We start from the raw sequence: 6,000 nt of genomic DNA, 5'->3' as shown, positions 1-6,000 counted from the left end.
GGCCTCCCAAAGTGCTGGGATTACAGGCTTGAGCCACCGCGCCCGGCCGAGTTTTTTTTTTTTTTGAGACATAGTCTCACTTTGTCCCCTAGACTGGAGTGCAGTGGCACGATCTTGGCTCCCTGCAACCTCTGCCTCCTGAGTTCAAGCGATTCTCCTGCGTCAGCCTCCTGAGTAGCTGGGACTACGTGTCACTACACCTGGCTAACTTTGACATTTTTAATAGAGGCGGAGTTTCACCTTGTTGGCTAGGCTGGTCTCAAACTCCTGACAGGTGATCCGCCTGCCTCAGCCTCCCAAAGTGTTGGGATTACAGGCGTGAGTCACTGCACCCAGCCGTGAATTGTTTTTATATGCCTTTCTTTCAGAAAATAAAATGTGCAGCCATTTGATCTTTAAGACAGAAAAGTTAGGGAATGGTTATTTACATTGTAAGAGGAATCTTTGCTTTGTAAAAGGGTGTAGGCAGAGGCTGGTTTAGCTGTAACCCAAACAACCCAGGGAAGGCTCAGGGCACTCAAGCCTATCCGCTAGTTACATTATAGGGTGTTTTCAACACTGCTTATTTATAGAGTGTTGTCCAGATACACTTATGGCTGTGTGAAACTTGCATTTACATATAATACATTCTGCTTGTAAGAGTTTCCTCTTCCTGAAAATGAGAGGTTGAGAATACATCACTCTTGTGACTATGGTCTGTACTAAAAAAAAAAAAAAAAAAGTAATTGAGATCAAGCTAGACGTGGGGAAATACATTTCCTGCTGATTGCCTCTCTCTCTTTTTCTTCTCACCAGGCACAGTGGCTCACGCCTACAATCCCAGCACTTTGGGAGGCTGAGGTGGGTGGATCACAAGGTCAGGAGTTCGAGACCAGCCTGGCCAACATGGTGAAACCCCATCTCTACTAAAAAAAAACACAAAAAATTAGCCGGGCATGGTGGTACGAGCCTGTAGTCCCAGCTACTTGGGAGGCTGAGGCAGGGGAATCACTTGAACACGGGAGGCAGAGATTGCAGTGAGCCAAGATCATACCACTGCATGCCAGCCTGGTGACAGAGTGAGATTCCGTCTCATAAAAAAAAAAAAATAAAAAGTGTTCTTTTTCTTCTCTTTGTCAGGGTTAAAACCTTCCAGTTGGCTGGGCACAGTGGCTCAGGCCTGTAATCCAGCACTTTGGGAGGCCATGAGGTGTAGATTGCTTGAGCTCAGGAGTTAGAGACCAGCCTGGGCAACATGGTGACACCCCATCTCTACTAAAAATACAAAAATCAGCTGGGCATGATGGTGTGTGCCTGAAATCCCAGCTACTCAGGAGGCTGAGGCAGGAGAATCACTTGAACCAGGGAGGTGGAGGTTGCAGTGAGCTTAGACCACGCCACTGTACGTCAGCTACTTGGGAGGCTGAGGAAAGAGCATCGCTTGAACCTGGGAGGCAGAGGTTGCAGTGAGCTGAGATTGCGCCACTGCACTTCAACCTGGTGACAGAGAGAGACTCTGTCTCAAAAAACAAAAACAAAATTAACCAGGCATGGTGGTGGGCACCTGTAATCCCAGCTGCTCCAGAGGAGGAGAATCACTTGAGCTGGAAAGGTGGAGGTCGAAGTGAGCCTGGGCAACAGACCTTGACTCAAAAAAAAACAAAAACAAAAAACAACTCCTGATATTCTATAGTGCTAGAAATAGATTTGATGGTGGCGCTGCCCTCTAGGAACTGAAAATGGAATGCAAGAGGCCAGACTAACATACCAGTCACACACTAGGATAGAGACAACCAGTGTGATTTACAGTGCCCAGAGAAGGAGCCCTAGCATATTTCTCCAGCTTATTTGGATGGTGTCCAATTTTTTTTTCGCATTTTAAAATAAAACGAAGGACAAGGCCTTCCATTCCAAAATATAAAATTTCATTTTTAATGCATATTTCTTTATCTCAATTGTCTTTTGCATTTTCCCCATTTGGCACAGGAGCACATTATTCTAAGTGTAAGTGGTAGATAACAGGTATTTTGAAGAGAAAATTTCGATAGCGAAAACAATTTTTTTTTAAGGAGTCTCGGCTCACTGCAACCTCTGCCTCCCAGGTTCAAGCGATTCTCCTGCCTCAGCCTCCCGAGTAGCTGGGACTACAGGCTCGTGTCACCATGCCCAGTTAACTTTTTGTATTTTTAGTGGAGACGGTGTTTCACCATGTTGGCCAGGATGGTCTTGATTTCTTGACCTCGTGATCCGCTCGCCTCGGCCTCCCAAAGTGCTGGGATTACAGGCATGATCCACTGCGCCCGGATGCAAAAACAGTTTTTAAGGAAATTTTGAAGGAAGAAGTCAGGCAGAGGCCCCAAAGGTCAAATTACAGGCCAGGCCTGCACAACTGAGAAAACGAGAAAGTACCACTTTCCCATTTCCAAATATTATAACCAACATTTCTCTATCCGATTCTGAAAACCCAGTAAGAAAGACAAGGCAGATGGTTTTATTCCCATTTCATTTCAAGACAGTAAGTGATGATGTACCCAAGGCTTATAGTTTGCAGGTACACGTGCCTGATAGATGTTGGAAACTGGCTTTCCCAACCTTTCTCTTTTACTTGCCTCAAGCTCTGTCCTGGACTTAGGAATCCCAGTGGGGATTTGGAGTGGACAGGACTTGAGCCTTGAAGGACAAGAATGCAGGGAGGGATGGTCCTGAGGAGGAAGCAGCTTCAGCTTCTAGGTCTTGGGATCTTGGGTGGGGAATAGGCTGCCTGGGGAAGGGCTGAATTGGAAGGAGGAGCTACAGGTCTGACTCAGGGAATGGAGAGGGGGCCTCAAAAAGAAGCCAGGCAGGCTGCCTTCTTCCCAGCTCCAGAATGGCACCCCCTCTAAAGTCAGACTCACTTACGTACATCCTGGGAATGAAGCCCCTTCTCCTTTCTGTTTTTATTATTATTCTAACCCTCAAAGGGTTAAGCAGCTTTCACATGATTTTCCCATCTCCCAGGTAACTCGGGCAGCTGCTTCGTGCTGGAAATAAATAAAAGTCCCAATTTCTCAGTTCGTGCACTTAGCAATGCACCCCAGCAGCCCCTCCACTCCTCAGCAGAGAAGCACAGCCCTTCGGATAAAAGGTGCCTGGGGGCGAAGCTGCAAGTCGGCAGGTGCCGGGGAGGGGATCCCAAGAGACAGTGGGGCGGGGGAGGGGGCAGGGAGAGTGCCCTTTCCCTGGGTCCCTCCACTGGGCTCTGGGTCCAGCAGGTTCGCCTCGGGGCCGCTGCCCCTGAGGCTGCGGGGAAGAGGAAAGAAGTGGTGTGCGGGCAAGCAGGCCGCACACACCTGGCGCCTTGTGGAATGAGATCTTAATTAATTATTAAACTGAGTTCCCGCGGGAGGGCCGTGGCAGGCAGGGCGGGAATGGCTGGGTGGGGGCTGGGGCAGGGACAGGGAGGAAGTGGGGGTGAAGAGTGGGCGCGGGGCGCCGGCCCAGGCCCCGGGACCCTGACAGGAAGGAAGGCGACCCTCGGTGGGCGGGGCGGGGGATATCGCCAAGAGGGGTGGGTTTGCGGGCCATCTCGGGGACCCCCGGGGTGAGGGCGGGAGGGGAATGCCGGAGGAGGCGGCCGGGGTGAAGGGAAGGGGACCGGGCTGCGAGGTCCCCTCCCCCGGGGTCTTGATCCCAGAACAGTAGCCGCTTGTATTCCCAGGACTGGGGGAGGAAGCGGCCGGAGGAAAGGAGGGGGCGCGCGGAGGGAGGGGGCGCGCGGAGGGAGGGGTCCCATTATTTGGCCTCCTCTGCTCCTCCGCTGCTCCTCGGAAGGGGAGTGGGCGACTCGGCCCCCGCTTCTGGGGAGGACGCGGGGGGTGCCCAGACAAAAGGAGCTTGTGCCTTTAAGGCGGGGAGTCCGGGAGCCGGCGGGGAGGGGACTTCTGGATCCGGGGTAGAGGGCGGCTGCGCTGGACAGCTCGGGAGGGGGCGAGGGCCGGGCGGACGGCGGACGGCGGGCGGGACGGCCGGGACGCGCGGGCTCGGAGAAGGACCGCGGGACGGCCGGCCGGCCGGCCGGAGCCCGCGGGGGCGGCGGCGGGGCGGGGGCCCAGGGCCGGCGCGGAGTCGGGCCGGCAGGTGAGCGCGCCGAGGGCTGGGAAGTGCCGCCCGGGCTCCCGGGGCGCCGGGGCTGGAACGCACCCGCGCGGCTCCCGACGAGAGTTTGTGGGTGGGGGCGCCGAAGCCTGGGACGGGTCGTCTGGGCAGTGTTTGGCGGGTTGCCCGAGGCAGTTGGGGTTGGCAGAGGTAAGTCGCGGAGGCGCTGGGATCGAGGACTCCTAGGTCCGGGGCTCACTACCCGCGTCGCCCGCCGCCTGCCTCATGCCTTTCTCCCTCCCTCCACGGGGCGAGTTCCAGGCTTGCCCGGAGGAGGGGGACCTGGCACGGACTGGGGGAGGGGCTGGCCTGAGGTTTTTGCTGTGGGGCTAGTCTCTGAGTTTGTGGGAGAATGTGATTCCATTTTGGGGAGAGGAACCGGTCTGGGCAGAGGGAGGGATACCCTCTGTCTGCGGGAGTCCCTCTCCCTCCCCTCACCACAAACCGTGGGAATGAAAGGGGTGGGGTCGGCTCCCCATACCCTCCAAGGCCTGTTGTAGGGTGGGCAGGGGAGCTGACTTTATTCAGAGCAGGCTCTGGGGCTCGACTGAAAGGCTAGAGGTGGAATCAGACGTGGGAGCCTCTTTGCCCATATCCTCCCCTCACCAGACTACCCTTGTGAGCTGGAGGGACCTGGTGGGGGTTGCATGGTAAGGGGTGATGTGGGAGCCCTCTGCAGTCTTTAGGGAGAGCGAGGACGAGGACACGGAAGGAGGAAGATGGCAGCGGGCACTGGACAAATGCAGGGCCTGGGAAGCTCCTTTACATCTGGAAAGGCCCAGAATTGAAGAATTGAGGCCCACGTCCCAGTTTGGTGGGAGGTGCTGGCACTGCTGGGCCCTGCCTGGGCAGTGCCTCTTGCCATGAACTTTCTGAAGTCGTTTTAAATCCCCTGGAGCCTCCTTTTGCCAAGGAGGGCAGGGTCAGATGGGCCCTGGGGATGGGATAGACAGGAGGTAGCCAGGAAGGCTTGGTGAGGCAGTGGGCAGAGCCATCCTTAGGACTGCGCCTTGGCCTTGGCTGGCTCCAGACTCTGGTCTCAGGCTGATCAGGGTTTGGGAGGGACTTGAGGTCTGGGAGGCACTGAGCCTGAGCCTGCCAGGCTGAATGGGACATGGCTTCAGCTGTGGGAGCGGGTGGTGTGGGGAGCGGCAGATCTGTGAGAGAGCAAAGGGACCAACACTCAGGGGAGGAGGAGGTCAGAGGCGCAAGGCTTGGGAGCCTAACTCTGGGGAGGAGAGAGGTGGTCTGTGCTCCCAGGGCTCATAGTGATGGGTTGCTGGACAGAGTGGGTTGGGGGGACCATATAGAGAAGTTTTGTGGCTTGGAACTGTGCCCTCCCCTGTTCCCTGCCATACCAGTCTGGCATGGGGTGCCAGAAGTGTTGGGAGGCCGGCAAGTTCTCCAGGATGGGCAGTACCTGGATTGGAGCCCAGGGTGGGATGGCTGCAGTTGATTGGACAATCACACAGCTCTGAAGCTATCCCCTTGGGGGCTCAGAGTGTTCCTGGGAGGGTCATGCGTTCTCCTGGATAGTGTCTGCCCCTTTCTCTGTGGGTATGAGCCAGATGCTAGGATGTGTTTCCAGGGGGCTGGGAACATGGCCAGAAGCTAGTCCTTTGGGAACGGGTCTGGGCCAGTGGTGGGGGCAGGGTGCGGAGGGAGATAAGAACCGGGAAGGGGACTGGTGAATGGGAGGAGGCTGAAGCAAAATGTTGTGGGTGGTAGATGGTGGTGGGAAACCAGCTTACTCTGGGCTCTGTCTCCAACAGCTCTGGGGACTGACAGCCAAGGACACAGGGACTGATAGAACCAGGTATCTGTCTGGCTGGAAAGACACGTGTTCTTGCGCATGATTTTCTCATCTTTCCATCTCTTGATGATGAC

General features: G+C 55.5%; 1 protein-coding gene and 1 long non-coding RNA gene across 2 annotated transcripts in view; one reads left to right on the top strand and one right to left on the bottom strand.

The window, feature by feature from the left end:
- The window catches only part of LOC119473741, a 13,989-nt gene that overhangs the window by 264 nt on the left and 7,725 nt on the right, over window positions 1-6,000 (bottom strand). The window contains exon 2 of the long non-coding RNA XR_005202960.1: window positions 130-154. This is a non-coding gene — a long non-coding RNA (uncharacterized LOC119473741). The remainder of the gene's footprint in view (window positions 1-129; window positions 155-6,000) is intronic.
- ADCY6 (adenylate cyclase 6) overlaps window positions 4,061-6,000 on the top strand; it is a 24,464-nt gene continuing 22,524 nt past the window's right edge. The window contains 1 exon segment of the mRNA XM_017545703.2: window positions 4,061-4,095. The gene's annotated coding sequence lies outside the window, so the exon portion shown is untranslated.

This window comes from Cebus imitator, unplaced genomic scaffold (assembly GCF_001604975.1).
Source record: "Cebus imitator isolate Cc_AM_T3 unplaced genomic scaffold, Cebus_imitator-1.0 Scaffold181, whole genome shotgun sequence".
Classification (NCBI taxonomy): Eukaryota; Metazoa; Chordata; class Mammalia; order Primates; family Cebidae; genus Cebus; species Cebus imitator.
This window is presented reverse-complemented; position numbering and strand designations above follow the sequence as displayed.